General features: G+C 41.6%; 2 protein-coding genes across 15 annotated transcripts in view; one reads left to right on the forward strand and one right to left on the reverse strand.

The window, feature by feature from the left end:
* ALS2 (alsin Rho guanine nucleotide exchange factor ALS2) overlaps positions 1-4,916 on the reverse strand; it is a 64,039-nt gene extending 59,123 nt beyond the window's left edge. For 7 of the 14 annotated variants that reach the window (XR_014080004.1, XR_014080003.1, XR_014080002.1 and 4 more), the window contains exon 1: positions 3,968-4,900. The gene's annotated coding sequence lies outside the window, so the exon portion shown is untranslated. Of the gene's footprint in view, positions 1-3,967 lie in introns of all 14 variants that reach the window. The other 7 variants (XR_014080005.1, XM_081581919.1, XM_081581914.1 and 4 more) reach the window with 2 other exon arrangements.
* Positions 4,726-20,406, forward strand: part of CDK15 (cyclin dependent kinase 15) — a 120,378-nt gene continuing 104,697 nt past the window's right edge. The window contains exon 1 of the mRNA XM_081581922.1: positions 4,726-4,794. The gene's annotated coding sequence lies outside the window, so the exon portion shown is untranslated. The remainder of the gene's footprint in view (positions 4,795-20,406) is intronic.

Raw genomic sequence — 20,406 nt, forward strand, 5'->3', positions numbered from 1 at the left:
AATTATTATTTATAACCTTTAATAGTTTGCTACTATTCTTTCATTAAAACGGCTGCTTTTTTAAAAAAAGGCATTACAGAAATACAGTTCAAAGTATGTTGACTTATTTCTTATTTTACCAATCAATAATACCCAGTGCTTAAGGTCAAAAAGGGGCCACACAACAGGGAGAACACATGCCAAAATATACTGTTCTGGAGACATATTTCACTTAGAGTATTCTGAAAGTGGTAATAACAGGTATCTTGATTAGGCCTGAAAATATTCTTTTTAAACTTGTGAGTTATATTAGGGATCACCCACTAAATTGACTATTCATAACTCAACCATTTAATCACATTTAATACATTATCATCATGTTTACTTATTAATACCTGTAAAAGAGAATTATTTTGTTTGAGCAATAACTAGGACACTTGCATTCACAGTATAAAACTTAGGATTACTACACTGTAATGAAATTTAACCAATGCAAACTTGAAAAAAGTAAATGTTAATGACTATATGATATCTACAGTAATTTTGTATCTGAGTAACTGTCCAAATTCCTTTCAGGGCTTTAGGATACAATGCACTCTCCTACACTCTGAGAGTTCACCATCATGTACTTCTCAAGGGTTTCTAGAACTTGAATTCCCCTGCAGCCTCTTAAGAAGGATCACGCCTCATATCCTAAAGAAAGCATTTCTCCCAGGAGCTCAAGTCAAACAGCAAAATAAAATTGAATAAATAATTGGTCTGGCTCCTTTCTTTAAAAAGCTTTACACAGTGGATCTGCACTGGCACATTCTTTTCCTGCTGCAGGGAGAGAAGCTACAAAGTAAAATAAAGAGAGCATATTGGAAGAGAGCCCAATTATAAATAAAAACTATAAGGTTCTAGTTTCACAAACTATCTTAACCATACACAAGTCTTTAAATATACAAATCCATGCACCTATCATTCCATTTTATATTTTAACACATTTTTCATATTTGCTTCAGCTCTCTTTAAAACAGAAGAAAAAGTTATACAGAGATCTGAAGGAGTTCTATCCAAACCTTCCTTCTCCAGGGTTACCCACTATTTCTAAAGTTAACATATCTTATTTCCATGCATATTCTTGTACAGTTAGGTACTTTCACTAGATACACACATAACAATAAACAGTATATGTTATATCATTTTAAAACTCTACACAGTTGCATAATACACAGTGTGCATCAATCCTTTGGCAATTTGTTTTTTTTTTTACTCAATATTATGTATCTGAGATGTATCCATGTTGATAAGCAAAGATCTAGTTCACTCATTTTTACCAGGGGATAGTATTTCATTGCATGAATAAACCATAGTTTATCCATTTCCCTACAAAAGTATAGCTGGATTGTTCTATTTATTGCTATTTTTTAAGAACTGCTATCATCATCTTTGTTAGATGTTTGCTTAGGAAACTGCCCCAAGTTTAGTTAAGAATTCAGCTCAACAACAATTCAGGTTGTGGAAGAAAATAACCCTAGAATGAAAAGCCCACCCATATCACACTGACCCAGTCTTTTTTCTGTAGGAGTTGAGAAAGCTACATTTTCTTCAAAACAAAAAACTCTACAATAAAAGAGTAAGTCTGCAAGAGCCCCCCAAAGTACTCATTACCTTGCTGATTTGAATATTTGTGCCCTATCCACATGGATCGATTAATTCACCTATATAACCAATTGCTCATCTGTTCTATCAATTGTGTGATATAGGCAAACATCAGGACAAAAGGTGAAGATAGCACCATTACATCTATAGAGGAATGGGAGGTGGGGATAGGAAAATAAATTAGTGCTACAAAGTCCAAGTTGGCTGCTTTAATTTGTGGTTCCCATGCATGTTCTTAAGGAATGATATCCTGTTAAACCTACTGCTTTCATATTACTGATGACTGAATTACCTGGCCATCAATGAAGAGTTAAAAGAAAAAATTGCTAAAAAATTAAGTCTACCAGAATTATGTATATCCCTAATACAATCAGAATATGTGGTAGGTTTAATTTCACAAAGTAATTAAAATCCTCACAGCATTCCCCTGAGTGTCTGAGCAAAGGGCTCAACCTCACAGTTTATTAAAGCAAGGCTTCTTTTACACCAGCTCAAAAACCACCACTTCTTAACTTCCTTCATAGTTTTTCAACCCACTCCTTACCTAGTCTCATATTAATAAAGAATTACAAAAGGTTTTTAGAAGTCAGTCATATTCTTTGGAAATACTTTCAGAATGGACCCAGCAATACTACACTAAACCCATGTTTTTCATGAAGAGGTAGAGGATTGATAGTATTTTCCATCTAATTATATGAAAAAAATCAGTTTTCAGTGAGGTTCATATCATACCTTTTGCTTCTTTAACAGTCAAAAGATTCAAAGTAAGTCAATGATGACCTAAATTCTGTAAGGCGGAAATTTGGAGAGAAGGGATTCCAGTTCACATTATACGAATCAATTTTAAAAATAAGGGGCTTACATAATGCCACTCAAATTCTCCCCCTCAAATTACTTGCTTGGTACTTTATTTTCTGCATCATTATCTTTTCAAATTTTAATATTGTGAAACAGCTTTTAACATTTCTCCTTATAACTATGAATCTTACATCTGCCAATACAAGTCACAGTTTGCAAACTAAGTAATTAATTTAAACTAGGTATAGATTCCATCAGCATTTTCCCCGTTAAAAAGGCTCTAATGGAATACCAAAGTTACTAAAGACCAACTTGAAATCATATTTTTTCTAAATATACCGCTGCATCATAAAACTATCTGGAAACTACCCTTGATATTAAAAACTACAGCTCTTTTCTAAAAAAAAATATTCAGTTCTCTTTCACATCATTTAGAAAACAGTAAGTCAGTGGGTCATGGTGTAGTGGAAAAGAAAATGACATAAAATGGCTAATATGAATATTTACATACAGTGCCAAGTTCAGTAAAAAAGAAAAAAAAAAAAAAGATACATGAATCATTACATGGAAAGGTACTATTATGAAGCAAGTACTTTTATCCCCAGTTTAAAGATAAGGAAATTCAGACAGATGAGTAACTTGCCCAAACTCAAAGATGTAGGTTGATGGGGCTCCAGGTACGCCCAGGCCTAAAGCCTGGGATCGCCACCATTATGCTTGTATTGTTAAGATTAAAATACTGTAATCTACTGCAAAAACAAAATTTTCACTCTTTTAAATTCTTAAAGTATTCACTAACTCAGAGGTCAAGTGGCCACTCCAAATCATCCCTATCTATGATAAACTGAAAAGATACTGGACCAACAGGTTTGCTGAATTTCTGTACTTGTTCAAAATAAACACACATCACACAATTTAATTTTTTTCAAAGCCTTTTAAAGAACATTTACAGCCACCAACAAATCCAGATGGCAATAAGACTAAGGATGTGCGTTTGTTGCTGCTGCTATTGTTCAGTCGCCCAGTCGTGTCCAACTCCTTGCGACCCCATAGACTGCAGCACGCCATGCCTCCCTGAACCTCACCATCTCCCGAAATTTGCCCAAGTTCATGTTCATTGGATCGGTGATGCCACGGGCAAATGGTGAGCGTGTGTATTCAACAGTTATTTCCTTTTCCATTCTATACCCAAAAGAGAATACTGTACTTGGATAAGCCACTTCAGCCCGTGTGTTTTTCCTCTTCACTCATCAACAAAGCCCTAAGCAATACACCACCACTTTAGCCAAACATACACGGAGGACCAACACCAGCGTCAGGACCATTACCTCACGAAAACCTGTGTTATTTTCCTATCTTCACTTGTCAAAAGAACTTACCACCCTCTGCTGGATCACTTGACACGCCAAAGGACTAACCTAAACTACTAATTCTTAATATCACAGACATTTTCTTTTTCCACGACCGCCTTTTCAAGTCAGCGAAACCCTTGGTCCACTGTCCACCGCGAGCTGCATCCAGGGGCAACCCCTCCCGGGACACTCACCAAGGTTCGCGGCCAGGGACCCGAGTTTATCTGGTCGGCGCCAATAGTGGGCATTCAATAAATCCTCCGGAATGAATGGCTGGAAGGTAGCGTGAGTGGAGGCGGGAAGGGGGGACGCGAAGAATTTCAAGAGGCTGAGGTCTCCGCAGTGGCTCCCCGTCTGAGGAGGGAGGAACCGGGGCGACTGGGAGAACCTGGGGCCGTTGGGTGCTCCTCGACAGGCAGGCGCAGCGGGTCGGACGCTGGCTGGGGAAGACGCGGGCGCCGTCTCCGCGGATCCCCGCAGAGCGCTCCCGGGCCTCGGCCTGCGCCTCCGCCTTTCTCTCGGACCCCGGCCGCCCTCACGCTGGAGGCCCCGGCGGGTCAGCCTTCCGAAGCCACGGGCCAACCCGGGACCCGCGCTCGCTCACCTGACACTCCACCAGCGGCACCGCGGTCTGCATCCGGCGCGAGCCCCGCAACTCCGCGGGCCGTGAGATCAGCTGATTCACGGAGGGCGGGGCTTCTCGGCTGGGGCTGGGCAGCTAGCGAGTCTGAAGGCGGGAGGAGATCGCCCCCGAAGTAGGTGGGGTCAGATGCCAACGGCGTCTGGTAGGGATCAAAATTACTCAAGGGGCGGTGGGCACCGCGGGCAACGTCCCCGGGGGTACTTGCCTCTCCCTTAGGACCAGGCAGAACCACCCCTCCTGAGATGCGCTTGGGCAGTGACGTAACGTGGCGTCGCCGCAGCCTAACTACCCGAGCGCTTCCATGGTAACAGACGACTAGGAGGGTGATCGGGAGCCGCAGTCATTTTGTTGCTACCTCAAACCGCTCAAGTCCGAAGGGTAAGCGCTACACTTGAAGGCGAAGAGGCTAAAATGTGAAATGTATTCAGACTGCTTCGATGGACTGTACCTACCCTAACGGTAGCCGCTTGCTCCCGCGAGAATGACGTCATCGCCATGCGGCGCGGGTTGACGCTAGTGTTCATACTGTGTTTATACTGGTATTTATTTAGACTCCAAAGGATGGAGTCTGGTCGGAGGGAATGAGTTGGTCTCTCCTATGATTCCCACTGGGCTTTCCAGTGTACAGTCTTAGTAAAGCCAGTTTGTTTGCCCAGCACACAGTTTCACGACCGTCTGCTTCTTGCAGTCACTACCCCACCCCGACTCAACTCGAGCCCCCTAAGTTCCCTCGTGAAGATTTTCCGGAGACGCCACTCTTGGCAGAGAGTGGATGCAAACTCTACGGCTAGGCAGTGTGCCATCGCTAGACCTGCAAACCTGTATTCAGACCATCAGCGAGAGATGTGCAGTCAGGGTCTCACCGTCCTGTGCATAAGTAGTCTATTGCGTTCACCAACATCTTCAACTCAGTGACCTCCTTGATCCTCCATCACCTGCAAAACCGTTGCTATGCTATGCTAAGCTATGCTAAGTCGCTTCAGTCGTGTCCGACTCTGTGCGACCCCACAGACGGCAGCTCACCAGGCTCCGCCGTCCCTAGGATTCTCCAGGCAAGAATACTGGAGTGGGTTGCCATTTCTTTCTCCAGTGCATGAAAGGGAAAAGTGAAAGTGAAGTCGCTCAGTCGTATCCGACTCTTAGCGACCCCATGGATTGTAGCCTACCAGGCTCCTCCGTCCATGGGATTTTCCAGGCAAGAGTACTGGAGTGGGGTGGCAAAACCGTTAGTCTGTAACAATTCAATCAAGCTTGTACACTGTTGCAGCAGTGCTGGAAAAAACATAACCCTGAGGATTCGTACCACTGCAAACCAAGGGTGTCCAACTTCAGTCAGGACTACCAAGTGGCCGGGCAACCTTGGTGAGCCCCAAACTGTCCTTAATATATTGCTACTCAGAATTTCTCCTGTCCCTATCTCCTGCTAGTCCCAATCGTCACACTCTGTTAAGTTCTTACTGAACTCTACCCACCCACCCTTTCTGGTACAAATTTTAAAAAATAAAAAAAGTTTGCCTCCTACATTTCTGAGGAAAATGAGACCAGTAAGGATGAATTTCCTAAGCTCTCAACAGCTACGGAGAAGGCAATGGCACCCCACTCCAGTACTCTTGCCTGGAAAATCCCATGGACGGAGGAGCCTGGTAGGCTACAGTCCATGGGGTCGCTGAGAGTCAGACACGACTGAGTGACTTCACTTTCACTTTTCCCTTTCATGCACTGGAGAAGGAAATGGCAACCCACTCCAGTATTCTTGCCTGGAGAATCCCAGGGATGGCGGAGCTTGGTGGGCTGCCGTCTATGGGGTCGCACAGAGTCGGACACGACTGAGGCGACTTAGCAGCAGCAGCAGCAACAGCTACCTTTACAAAGACTACCTGCAGCCCCAGCCTTCATTTCCTTCTCTCTTTCTCCTTAGAAGTGTCTGTCCTCTCAAGGTTAATCCCTTCGAATCCCCTTAGAGGCTTGCTCCGTTACTTATCGCTTTCCTTTTGTGTATTTTCAGTCTCCCTGTCCCTTGTTACCTTTATTCTTAAGGATATAAGCCTGCTCCTGCATATTCATCTTTAATTTCTTTTTCCTTTGTCCTCTGTTTTTTTTTACTTTCTGACCCCTCAATCTTCAGCCCAATCTGCAGTCTCTACTTTTTCAGGTCTAATGAAATCAGTAATTGCCTTGTAATTTTGAAAGCTAATGATACAGTCTAAGAATGGAACCATTCTATGCAACCATTTGAAAGAAAGAAAATGTTGTATATGTACTGATGTGGAATGATCTGGAAGTTAGGTTAAGAGAAAAAATGCTAGAGGCTGAATCATGTGAATTGTATTCTCCCAATGACGTACATTAGAAGAGAGAGAGAGAGGATAAATATCCTTGTCTTTGTATATCCATATTTTAGCTCTGAAAGGATGCATTAAGGTGACTGACACTGGGGAGGAGAATTGGGAACAAAGGTAGGGGAAAAACTCACTTTTCACTCTATGCCATTTCACACTGTTTGAACTTGTAACTTTACAAATGTAGATTAAATATGCTTTTTTAAACTTATTTTTAAAGCTTTTAAATCTGAAAAAAAAAAAGTATAATTTTCATTCTTACCTTCCTTTCCCTCTTTTCTTAACTTCTGGGACACATTCCTTCTGTTCTACTGGCCCTACTCCTTAGGCCTTTCCTTTACCTTTTCAGACTCTTTCACTTGTCCCTTAACTACATGGACTAAATATTTGTTGTACATGTATTATGTGCCAGGCACTGCTCTAGGCACTAAAGAGCCAATGAACAAAACAGATGAGTCCCTGCTCTCATGGAACTTGCACTCTGTGGTGTGGAAGATAGTTTCCAGCGGTAGCAGCCATCAGTTCCTCCCTTCGTGTATACAGATGCCACTCTTGACATCAAGAGATGGAGTCTGTTTCCTCTTCCCCTGAATACAAGCTAGGCTTATGTTTTTTTCCCCAACTAATGTGACAGAAATGAAGATCTGATACTTCTGAATGAAGTCCTTCTAAAGAGCTGTATATTTATTTAGTCCATGTATTTAAGGGATAAGTGAAAGAGTCTGAAAAGGTTAAGTAAAGGTCTAAGAAGTAGGAGGAAAGCCCAGAAGGAATGTATCCCAGAAGTTAAGAAAAGAGGGAAAGGAAGATAAGAGTGAAAATTATCCTCCTAAAAATAAGTTTAAAAAAGCATGTTTAATCTACATTTGTAAAGTTACAAGTTCAAACAGTGCGATATGGCATAAAGAGACAATTGAATATTTTCCCTACCTTTGTTCCCAATTCTTCTCCCCAGTGTCAGTCACTTTAATGTAGCTGAGTGAGTGACACCAGCCAATGTCAAGGGGAGCATACGTAACAGCCCAGTTAAGCCCTGCCTGAGTTTCTGACCCAAGTTTCCAAGAAATAGTAACTTATTGCTTCAGGCTGGTAAGTCTGGGCTGGTTGATTACACCACAATAATTGAAACATATGGGAAGAGTGAGAGATAATAAATAAATACAGCAGTGACTAGGGCTACCAAGAGGCAAAATAGTGGAGTAGCTAAAATCACAGGCTGGAGCCAAACAGCCTGGGTTCAAATCTCACCTCTTTGGATCTCTGTTTCTTCATCCATAAAACAAGGATAGTGAGACTTCAATGATGGTCCAGTGGTTAAGAATCTGCCTTGCAATGCAAGGGACGCAGGTTCAATCCCTGATCCAGGAAGATCTCATGTGCCCTGGAGCAACTAAACTTGTGGGCCTCAACTACTGAGCCTGTGCTCTAGAACCTGAGAGCTCCAACTACTGAGCCCTTGCGCCACAACTAGAGAGTCCATGCATGCATGTGTGGTCAGTCATGTCCAACTCTTTGCAACCCCATGGACTGTGGCTTCTCTGTCCATGGGATTATCCTAGCAAGAAAACTGGAGTGGGTTGCCATTTCCGCCTTCAGGGGATCTTTCCAACCCAGGGATCGAACCTGCATCTCCTGTGTCTCTTGCATTGGGAGGCAGATTGTTTACCACTGAGCCACCTGGAAAGACGTAGGGAGTCCATGCACTGCAACAAAAGATCTCACATGACTTGCAGTGAAGATACTGCATGCTGCAAGACCCAACACAGCCAAGTAAATAAATATTTTTAAAAAACAGAAATAATAAAGTCACTTTTGCAGCATGATAGGATTAAATATAAATTACTTAGAATAATACCTGGCATATAAATGTTATATTAATGTTGTTATTTTGAACGATAAAGGTAAGGAAATAGACAGGAAAGAGTGCAGTTTTATGTAAGGTGGGCAGGACAAACCTCTTTCTCTATCAATAAGAAGATATCTGAACAGAGATCTAAAATAAGTGAAGGCACAAACCATGTGAATATCTGACACTCCAGGCAAACCAAACGAGTAACCTCTAAGGCTAGGAGGGCAGTGTGGCTAGAGCTGAATAAGAGAGTAAAAGAGGCTGAAGGAGGCTAGAGTTGAATGAGAAGAGGCTGAAAGGTAGGAGATAAGCTACTTCCCTGGTGGCTCAGCTGTAAAGAATCCTCCTGCCAATGCAAGAGATGCGGGTTTGAGAAGATCCCCTGAAGAAAGAAATGGCAACCCACTCCAGTATTTTGCCTGGAAAATCCCGTGGACAGAGGAGTCTGGCGGGCTACAGTCCATGGGGTCTGAAAAGAGTTGGACACAACTTAGTGACTAAACAACAAAAAGATGAGACTATGCAAGAATTTGGGCTCACAGAATTTTTTGAAAATATCTAACTGTGTGAAATCCTGTTCCGCCCATTTTTCCCAGAGCACAGAGTGCCTCACTCCTGATCTCCTCCCTGGACTCCCTTTCAGGGTAGATCGATAAGATCAGGTAAATAATGATCTGAAAGTAGAGGCAGACCCTCTGGGCTGGGGAAAGGATGGAAAGGACTTCAGGTTTATCTGAATGATAAGAGCAACCACTGTGGCTTTGAACAGAGGGTGCTGTAATCTGGCTTCTGTTTTAAAGGTTTAAAGGAATGACTTCTGCTCTGTGATCATAGTAATCATAGTATAGTAGTTTAAGAGCAGAAGCAGGAAGAGCAGTAAGAGGCTATTGCAACACATAGCCAGTATCCACTAGGCACTGGTTGCAAGACCCATGTGGATACCAAAATCTGCAGATCCTCATGTCCCTTATAGAAAATGATGTATTATTTACATATAACCTATGCACATCCTCCCATATACTTTAAATCATCTCTAGATTACTTATAATAAATCATACAATGTAAATGTTATGTAAATAGTTGCTTGGCCCAGCAAATTCAAGTTTTTCTTATTGGGACTTTCTGGATTTTTTTTTCCAAATATTTTCAACCTATGGTTGGTTGAATCCATGGATGCAGAGCCCACAGACACAGGAGAATCAAGGCAAACAGTTATGATATCTTGGCTGGCAGTGGTGGAGAAGGTGAAAAGTTGGATTCCTGATGTATTTTGAAAGTGGAGTCATGAGTATTTGCTCATGGATTAGACATGAGCTTTGAGATAAAAAGAGGAATTAAGGTCTGATTTGGGCTTCCCTTGTAGCTCAGTTGATAAAGAATCTGCCTGCAATGCAAGAGACCCAGGTTCAATTCCTATGTCGGGAAGATCCTCTGGAGAAGGAAATGGCAACCCACTCCAGTATTCCTGCCTGGAGAATCCCATGGACACAGGAGCCTAGGAGGCTCCAGACCGTGGTGTCTCATGCTTCAGACACAATTTAGTGACTAAACTACCACCAAGGTCTGAGTTATTGGTAAAAATTCAGTATAGTTTACTGAGATGGGAAAGCCTGGAGAAAAGAGTATGTCTGGGAGTATACAGAGGAAGTACCAAATATTCTTTTTTTTTTTTTTTAACAGATTATATGGCTTATAAGCATCTGAATGGAAATACCAGGTAGACAATTGCAGATACAAGTCTTGTGTTGGGGAGAAAGATTACGGCTGGAGATAAAATTTAGGAAGCTGTCCATAGAAAAGATAAGCAGCCTTAGGTCCAAACTCTATCTAGAGATTAAGAAGATAGGGAGAATCTAGCCCAGAATCCTTCGAGTTTCTTTGAGAGGAGAAATAGAAAGAAGGCAAAAATATCTAGCATGGAGGGATTGTTGTCATTGTCGTTCAGTTGCTCAGTCATCTCTGACGGTTTGCAACCCCATGTTCTGCAGCACACCAGGCTCCTCTGTCCCCTACTATCTCCCAGAGTTTGCTTAAATGCATGTCTATCGAGGCTGTGATGCCATCCAGCCATCTCATCCTCTTGTCATCCCCTTCTCCTCTCACCTTCAATCTTTCCCAGCAACAGGGTCTTTTCCAGTGCGTCAACACTTCACATCAGGTGGCCAAAGTATTGGAGTTTCAGCTTCAGCATCAGTCCTTCCAATGAATATTCAGGACTGATTTCCTTTAGGATTGACTGGTTTGAACTCCTTGCTGTCCAAGAGACTCTCAAGAGTCTTCTCCAACACCACAATTTGAAAGCATCAACTCGTCTGCACTCAGCCTTCTTTATGACCTAACTCTCACATCCATACATGACTACTGGAAAAAACATAGCTTTGACTGTCTGGACCTTTGTCAGCAAAGTGATGTCTCTGTTTTTAATACTCTGTCTAAGTTTGTCATGGGGCTTCCCAGGTGGCTCAGCAGTAAAGACTCTGCCTGTTAAGCAGAAGATGCAGGAGGCCCTGGGTTCAATGTGTGGTTTGGGAAGGACGGCATGGCAATCCACTCCATCATTCTTGCCTAGAGAATCCCACGGACAGAAGAGCCTGGCAGGCTACAGTCCATAAGATCACAAAGAGTGGGACATGACTGAAGCAACTGTGCACGCACGCACTAGGTTCGTCATACCTTTATTTATATCTATCATAGGTTTTTGTGGGTTTTTTGAGGATAAAATACACATATAAAGCACTTCGAAAATTGTACATTCTAAAATATATTTTATTGAAATAGTATTTAAATTCATCCACATATCATTACCTTCCAGTGGGCACATCACCCACCTCATGAACACACACATTCACACACTCATCCATCAATTGCCTCAGGGCAAGTAAACCACTGCCTTCAATCCTTTTGCCCTTTGAGCCCAGAAGGGGCTTATCTTGTATGACTTTTGTTGATGGAAAAATTAATCAACAGCCAATCTAAGAAAGAAATAGAAAATTTTATTTGAGCCAATCTGAGGATTATAACCTGGTAGAGAGTCTTTGAGAAAGCTCTGAAGAGTGTTCCACCCATTCAAGTTCAAAGCACAGTTACATAAATTTTTGAGACAAAGGATTATATTATATACATCAAATGTTGTTGACAGTTTACACAATCCAGATCTACATGTACAGAGTGAGTTCAGTTCAGTTCAGTCGCTCAGTCATGTCCAACTCTTTGCGACACCAGGCCTCCCTGTCCATCACCAACTCCCGGAGTCCACCCAAACCCATGTCCATTGAGTCAGTGATGCCATCCAACCATCTCATCCTCTGTCGTCCCCTTCTCCTCCTGCCCTCAATCTTTCCCAGCATCAGGGTCTTTTCCAGTGAGTCAGCTCTTCACATCATGTAGCCAAAGTATTGGAGTTTCAGCTTCAACATCAGTCCTTCCACAGAGTGAGTAGTGGGTCATAGATTGTCATGGCCCCTTGCAATACTTAGAAGGAAGATTATTTCCTAAGGAATTGTGACCATTAATGAGATTCAGAAGAAATGGTATCTTCTAAGGAGGTCTGGCTAATGCAGAAGCACAATACATACTAAAGGGGATGGAGGAGGGCCAAATGAGCAAAGAAAAATTTTATATTTTAGTTTTTCTCATCTTGCCATCAAATAGGAATTTTATTTTATCACTTTTAAAGAGAGGAAAGTAGGAGAATCATGCCTCAATTCTTCCCAGTGGTCAATCAGAGGACAGGAACAAGAGCCCATGTCAGTCAGGTTAGCTGGCAGAAGAGACAACCACTTATGTCACTTTCAATGAATTTCACTTCAACAAATTGTTAAATTACTAGATCTCAAGAAACAATATTACTGAACAATTATTAAGTTTAAGGTACTGTAGCTAGTCTCTAGAGAATTAAAAAATAAGAAAAATATTGTCTGGGACCTTAAAATCTAACAAGAGAGACATACGGGCTTGCAAATTAGTTTAACACATGCCATGTTAAAAGAACTTATAAGTAGATTCAAGTCAGGTTTTGCATTACAGTACCAAATCTGTGATGATATCTAGAAAGATGTGTTTGGATGTGTTTTCTTTTTTTCCTTATAGGATCAGTTTCTTTCCAATAGGAAATCTGGGTTTGCTATCATATCAACTATTTGTTTTTTTAATGCTTGGGTTTTGGGTATCTGTTCTTCACCTTAATATCACATTCCCTTCCAGCTACTACCCAGTTTTCTATTCCACTTCACAACAAAACTTCTTGAAGGAGATGTCCCTGCTACCACATCTCCTATTCTTTCTTTAACTCACCCTTGATAAAACCTCTGTCTATTGTTCCACTGAACCTACTCCTGTCAATGTCTACTGAAAGAAAAATACACAACGTAAAAGTAGTGAGTTAAGTTTATTCAGGAAACTTTCTGAGGACAACAGCCTGGAAGCCAACCTCTCAGATAGCTCTGAGGAACTGCTCTGAAGAGGTAAGGAAGGAGCCAGTATATACATACATTAACTTTTTTTTTTTTTTGCGAGGAAAAACATGGAGTCAAGCGTCAAAAGACTACTGCTAACCACTGAGAACAGATATCTGAAGTTAATATCTGAAGTTAATAATTTTATTTAGTGCTTTTTTATTTATGTAGTCATGTATGGGTGTGAGAGTTGGACTGTAAAGAAAGCTGAGTGCCAAAGAATTGATGCTTTTGAACTGTGGTGTTGGGGAAGACTCTTGAGAGTCCCTTGGACTGCAAGGATATCAAACCAGTCAATTCTCAAGGAAATCAACCCTGAATATTCAATGGAAGGACTGATGCTGAAGCTCCAATACTTTTGGCCAGCTGATGCAAAAAGCCAACTCATTGGAAAAGACTCTGATGCTGGGAAAGATTAAGGACAGGAGGAGAAGGGGGAGAAAAAGGATGAGATTGTTCGATGGCATCACCTACTCAATGGACATGAGTTTGAGCAAACTCCAGAAGATGGTAAAGGACAGGGAAGCCTGGTGTGCCGTAGTCCATGGAATTGCAAGGAATTGGACATGATACCCATGAAGGAATTGAAGCCCACTGACTTGTCCAAGTGAACCCAACTACTCTAAGAGGCAGAGGGACTCAAACCCACATCTCCTAATCTAGATCTCCAAACTCCAAGTTCTTTGTTTTGACCCCTACTTCAACTCTTACTGGACCAGTATGTTGAATACAGAGTTCTGAACTAAGATTTAAAAGTCAGGTTCAAAAAGAGGATGATAGAGGATGACAGAGAAGAAGTAACAGAGTCAGTGAAGGCCACTATTAGAAACTGAGAATAACACTCATGGGAGAGCAGGCTTCAGGGACATGTCTCAGAGTGGGATCAGCATGAACATAACATAAACCCTGATTTTTGGCTCCCATTCCCTATATGTATGTGAACATGGGTGGGTGTGGTGGTACCTTCACACACATTTGTACATGTTATTACTTAATATAACTGCCGTTTAATAGGAATCCAAAAGTTCACACCCTCAAGAATATACTTTTCAACTTGTTAGGAAAACATTAAAAATAGTGATTAGAATGTTCAGACAATCAGTGATTCAGGAACTTGTCCTTGGAAGAGATGGGAGTCGGGTGGGGAGAATCAAGGAAGCCAGGGAAGGTTTAGAGAGAGAAGATAGAACCTCAGCCACAATTTGGAGGATCGGCATGTACAGGGGAGGAAGAATGTGTCAGATGGGAGACACGTGAAAGAAAGTCTATTGCACATTGAAGCTATAGGTGTGGCTGCAGTAAGGGATGACTGGGAAATAGTGGTGGGTGGAGCAGGACATGAGTCAGGTTGTCTGAAGCCAAACTGAAGAATTTAGACTTGATTTCATAGGTAACTAAGGGTCTGTGGCTTCCCTGGTAGCTCAGACGGTAAATCGTCTGCCTGCAATGCAGGAGACCCGAGTTCAATCCCTGGGTTGGGAAGATCCCCTGGAGAAGGAAATGGCAACCCACTCTAGTACTCTTGCCTGAAAAATTCCATGGACGGAGGAGCCTGATAGGCTACAGTCCATGGGATCGCACACTACTGAGCGACTTCACTTTGTACTTTTGTACTAAGGGTCTATGAGGATGTTTATTCAGAAATGATCAAAGAGGAATTTTAAAAGTATACCACAGAAACATCTACTGAACTTTCAAAGAAAAGTTGTAGTCTGTGTTTTTTATTTTACTTAACCATTAAAATAGAGGGTGTGTGTGTGTGTGTTATACCTTTTATTCTTACTGAATTAGATTACATTTCTCTTCCATGTCTTCCCAGGTGGTGCTAGTGGTAAAGAACCCACCTGCCAATGCAGGAGACATAGGAGACATGAGTTTGACCCCTGGGTCAGGGAGATCCCCCAGATTAGGGCATGGCAACCTACTCCAGTATCCTTGCCTGGAAAATCCTGTGGACAGAGGAACCTGGTGGGCTGCAGTCCATAGGGTCTCAAAGAGTTGGACACAACTAAAGCACCTTAGTACACACACATCTTTCCCAAGTTCCATAGGGTAGTTTAAAACAACTTGTGTTTAGCTGCTCAGTCATATTAGACTCTGTGACCCCATGGTCTGTAGCCTGCTAGACTCTTCTGTCCATGGGGATTCTCCAGGCAAGAATACTGGAGTGGGTTGCCATGTCCTCCTCTGGGGGCTCTTCCCTACCCAGGGATCGAATCCACGTCTCTCACACCACAGGTGGATTCTTTACTGTCTGATCCACGAGGGAAGCCCTAAAACAACTTAGACCTTTGTTTTTTGAAATGCATCGTGAGATTCTAAGTGGCTGAGATTTTAAAGGGGCACCCAACTCTCTTTGACATCTGGGAGCATTTTACTCTATGGCCAAAATTCATGTAAGAAGATAATGACTCAAATGAAGAGCAAAGTCCTGCTGATGACATACTGTAATTTGGGGGAATGGTTTAAAAAGAAATGATTCTAGTCATCTTGTACCAAAAATAATCAGTGGGTTAAATGACTAACCAGCAGATGTAGGTAAGCAGATGCTAAGTTGTTGTTTTTAAAATGGAAACACATAGCTGTATGAGACTTATTGAGACATGTATTGATAAATCCCATATTATGATGTAGAAGTAACCATTAGAACAAGCATAATAAAAAGGAGCTTCCCAGGTGGCACTAATGGTAAAGAACCCACCTGTACCTAAGAGACAAAAGGTTTAATCCCTGAGTTGGGAAGATCTTCTGGAATAGGAAATGGTAATCCACTCCAGTATTTTTGTCTGGAGAATCCCATGGACAGAGGAGCCTGGAAGGGTATAGCCCCTAGAGGCAAAAAGAGTTAGAACTGAAGAGACTTAGCATACACAGCACATTGTAATAAAAAAAAAAAAAAGTATTTATATTTAAATGAAATGTTTTTTCTGGATCTGAGTTTTTTTTATGTATTATGTGCCTAATAATGTTATACTTTTTTATGGGCTTCCCTGGTGGCTCAGAGGTTAAAGCGTCTGCCTGCAATGTGGGAGACCTGGGTTCGATTCCTGGGTCGGGGAGATCCCCTGGAGGAGGAAATGGCAACCCACTCCAGTATTCTTGCCTGGAGAATCCCATGGACGGAGGAGCCTGGTAGGCTACAGTCCATGGGGTCACAAAGAGTCAGACATGACTGAGTGACTTCACTTTCACTTTCTCTTTTATTCTTCCCTTATTTCAGTTTCTTAACAAAACCCATTCTACTGACATACGTATCTTAGTCTTCTGATCTCAAGCTGGGCCTCACAAGTCACTGTTTTTCTTGAAAGTAAAGAGCAGTAGTGTGAGTTAAAGGGCCTCCTTTGTTGTTGTGTATTACAAAGTGAAACTTGTAAATTGTTATAAATATTTAAAGAAAGCATTTTGGGCCCAACGTACAAAAACCAGCATCTCAAATATTTATTTGCAAGTGAGCTCTTTGAAACTTAGAACTTGGCCTTCTCATAGTCACAGTGAGGTAAATAATGGATTAGTTCCTGGGCTAATCTACAAATGTTATTTAATTTATGATGTCATTCAAATAATGTGCATTTGCAATTAAAAATGTACCCATAAGCAATACTTCTGCAATGCTTTACAATTTAAAAAATGAGAAAGAAAACCCCTCCGTATTGAGTGAATAATTTTTCATGGATGCTGGTACTTAAAGAAAGGTGGGTTTTAAGGGTCAAGCATAAAAAGTTAGTTGGAAGTTGTGGAGTTCTAGAGCGGGAAGCAGCACCCCTGCCAGCCATATTAGAGCCTGGGCAACAGGAAAAACCTGCACTCTTATACATACATGGATCAAAATACCCTCCCATATTTTTTAATCAATTGGAAAAAGTTAATAAAGCCCTATAGTTTGGAAAAGCATAGGTAAATGATGGATAGATAGATAGATAGATGAATGACAGGTATAAAATCCTGCATTGCCAATCACTTGCATAGCCCTGTCAATCAAACCGCGTAAACCCACCCAGCTTGTTAGGGCTCCTGTTGGAGCCAAATTTGGTTTACTCCGTCCTAGTAACTGCTAGGCTTATGCATATAATAAAGACAGTTGGAAGATTAAGAAAAGCTTATGAAGTAACTGGGAGAGGAAAAGAAAAAGATTTTTTTAAAGAAGGATGTGTACACTATTGGTACTATGCATGAAATAGTAATGAGAACTACTGTTTAGCTCAAGGAATCCTACTCAGTGCTCTGTGGCGACCTTAATGGGAAGGAAATCCAAAAAAGAGGAAACATATGTATATGTATAACTGATTCACTTTGCTGTACAGTAGAAACTAACACAACATTTTAAAGCAACTGTACTCCAATAAACATTAATTAATTAAAAAAAGAGTTCTAAGTGAACAGCAAAAACAAAAAGGATGTGTGTAAATTTGAGAAAGATTACCTGAAGTGGAATCACCTTGGCTGTGAAATGACAAAGTCCAAAGAAACTTGAGGTGAGTGTGTGGTGGAGGAGAGATTGGGGTTGGGGAGGGGCATTCTCTTGAGGAAAAAAGTTTGGAGGGAAGAAAAGTCGATTTGGCCTGTTTTCCATCCTGGCCACCTAGTGGTGCTGTTGGAACAGGGCTGGTTGCTTTCCGGAACGAAGGACTAGAGGGGATCAGGCATCCTGGGGTGAATGTAGGGAGGGAGAGTCTCAGATTCTGCCACAGAGTTTGTGGGGATCAGAAATTGACCACTCAGGTTTTTGTAAGTGGTGTTTATCTGTATTTACAGATCCACAATATACACATATTTTAAAATGATAGTAAATTGCAGGAGAGGGTTTCAAGCATTTCTAAAACTACTAATTTTAGTACTGTGGAGGGTGCTATGCTTCAGCATGAAAAATGATGGGTTTTAAGGCTAGACCATTTTACTCTGACAGAGCAAGAAACTTTACGGCAGTGTTAAAGAAGGTTATGAGAACATTTTAATCCATTTCACAGAAATTAACAATGATGAGTTATACAAAATTACCATTATTCTTTAATCACCAGCATGAGCACTTCTGTAGTGGACAAGTTGTTCTGATGGTACACTGAAATTGTGAGGGGCTCTAAAATGGCAACCCACTCTAGTACTCTTGCCTGGAAACTCCCATGGACGGAGGAGCCTGGTAGGCTGCAGTGTATGGGGTCGCTAAGGGTCGGACATGACTGAGCGACTTCACTTTCACTTTTCACTTTCATGCATTGGAGAAGGAAATGGCAACCCACTCCAGTGTTCTTGCCTGGAGAATCCCAGGGATGGGGGAGCCTAGTGGGCTACTGTCTATGGGGTCGCACAGAGTCGGACACGACTGAAGCGACTTAGCAGCAGCAGCAGCTACTGGGAAGAGATGCAGATGGCTGTGGAGGCTACAGGAAGAAACCACCTCAGCCTCTACTTTCAAGGATGCATGTTTCCTGTCAGAGGGGAAGTTCTTTCACGTGGTTTAGGGTACCCTTCTGGAATACCAGGAAACATAATTCCTGTCCATATACAAGAGACCAGTGCGCTGAGTTGGTGGACCCCCTGTGTGTCAGGGAAAAGGATGCCACCTGGGTGCTCACTGTTTGGAGATGTAATTAAGAGCATGGATCCTAGAATCAATACCATTGTGTTTATTTTATTTTTTTTTTTTATGGTTGCTTTTGTTTTTGTTTTGTTTTTTTTTATAAATTTATTTATTTTAGTTGGGGGCTAATTACTTTACAATATTGTAATAGTTTTTGCCATACATTGACATGAATCAGCCATGGGTTTACATGTGTTCCCCTTCCTGGACCCCCCACCCACCTCCCTCCCCATCTCATCCTTCTGGATCATCCCATTGCCCCGGCCCTGAGCCCTTGTCACATGTATCGAACATGGAATGGTGTTCTGTTTCACATATGATAATATACATGTTTCAATGCTATTCTCCCAGAACGTCCCACCCTCACCTTCTCCCTCAGAGTCCATAAAATTGTTCCATGCATCTGTGTCTCTTATTCTGTCTCGCATATAGGGTTATCGTTACCATCTTTCAAATTCCATATATATGCATTAGTATACTGTATTGTTGTTTTTCTTTCTGGCTTACTTCACTCTGTATAATGGGCTCCAGTTTCATCCATCTCAGTAGAACCGATTCAAATGTATTTTTTTTAATGGCTGAGTAATATTCCATTGTGTATATGTACCACAGCTTCCTTATCCATTCGTCTGCTGATGGACATCTAGGTTGCTTCCATGTCCTGGCTATTGTAAACAGTGCTGCGATGAACATTGGGGTACACGCGTCTCTTTCAATTCTGGTTTCCTCGGTGTATATGCCCAGCAGTGGGATTGCTGGGTCATATGGCAGTTCTATTCCCAGTTTTTTAAGGACTCTCCACACTGTTCTCCATAGTGGCTGTACTAGTTTGCATTCCCACCAACAGTGTAAGAGGGTTCCCTTTTCTCCACACCCTCTCCAGCATTTATTGCTTGTAGACTTTTGGATAGCAGCTATTCTGACTGGTGTGAAATGATACCTCATTGTGGTTTTGATTTGCATTTCTCTAATAATGAGTGATGTTGAGCATCTTTTCATGTGTTTGTTAGCCATCTGTATGTCTTCTTTGGAGAAATGTCTGTTTAGTTCTTTGGCCCATTTTTCGATTGGGTCGTTTATTTTTCTGGAATTCAGCTGCAGAAGTTGCTTGTATATTTTTGATATTAATTGTTTGTCTGTTGCTTCATTTGTTATTATTTTCTCCCATTCTGAAGGCTGTCTTTTCACCTTGTTTATAGTTTCCTTTGTTGTGCAAAAGCTTTTAATTTTAATTAGGTCCCATTTGTTTATTTTTGCTTTTATTTCCAATATTCTGGGAGGTGGGTCATGGAGGATCCTGCTGTGATTTATGTCGGAGAGTGTTTTGCCTATGTTTTCCTCTAGGAGTTTTATTGTTTCTGGTCTTACGTTTAGATCTTTAATCCATTTTGAGTTTATTTTTGTGTACGGTGTTAGGAAGTGTTCTAGTTTCATTCTTTTACAAGTGGTTGACCAGTTTTCCCAGCACCACTTGTTAAAGAGATTGTCTTTTCTCCATTGTATATTCTTGCCTCCTTTGTCGAAGATAAGGTGTCCATAGGTGCGTGGGTTGATCTCTGGGCTTTCTATTTTGTTCCATTGATCTATATTTCTATCTTTGTGCCAGTACCATACTGTCTTGATGACTGTGGCTTTGTAGTAGAGCCTGAAGTCAGGCAGGTTGATTCCTCCAGTTCCATTCTTCTTCCTCAAGATTGCTTTGGCTATTCGAGGTTTCTTATATTTCCATACAAATTGTGAGATGATTTGTTCTAGTTCTGTGAAAAATACCAT

The sequence above is a fragment of the Giraffa tippelskirchi genome, chromosome 3 (genome assembly GCF_054371585.1).
Source record: "Giraffa tippelskirchi isolate mGirTip1 chromosome 3, T2T-mGirTip1v1.2.pri, whole genome shotgun sequence".
In the NCBI taxonomy this organism is placed as follows: domain Eukaryota; kingdom Metazoa; phylum Chordata; class Mammalia; order Artiodactyla; family Giraffidae; genus Giraffa; species Giraffa tippelskirchi.